Below are 562 nucleotides of genomic sequence, written 5' to 3'. Positions count from 1 at the left end.
CCCCCCCTACAACCCTCTGTATACCTCCCCATGTATATTAACACCCCCCCACAACCCTCTGTATACCTTCCCATGTATAATAACCCCCCTCCCTACAACCCTCCATATACCTCCCCATGTAAAATAACCCCCCACAACCCTCTGTATACCTCCCCATGTATAATAACCCCCCCCCTTTTCACAACCCTCTATATACCTCCCCATGTATAACCCCCCCTTCCCAACCCTTTGTATAACCCCCCCATCAACCCTCTGTATACCTCCACATGTACAATAACCCCCCTCCAACCCTCTGTATACTTTCCTATGTATAAAAACTCCCCCCTCCCAACCCTCTGTATACCTCACCATGTCCCCCACAACCCTCTGTAGAGCTCCCCAAGTATAATACCCCAACTTATAAACCCTCTGTATAAATAACCCCCCGCCCCTTATCAACCCTCTGTATACCTCCCCATGTATAATAACCCCCCCTTCCCAACCCTCTGTATACCTCCCTATGTATAATACCCCCCCTTCACAGCTCTCTGTATTCCTCCCCATGTAAAATAACCCCCCCCCC

This window comes from Pyxicephalus adspersus, chromosome 6, assembly GCF_032062135.1.
Source record: "Pyxicephalus adspersus chromosome 6, UCB_Pads_2.0, whole genome shotgun sequence".
Lineage (NCBI taxonomy): Eukaryota > Metazoa > Chordata > Amphibia > Anura > Pyxicephalidae > Pyxicephalus > Pyxicephalus adspersus.
This window is presented reverse-complemented; position numbering follows the sequence as displayed.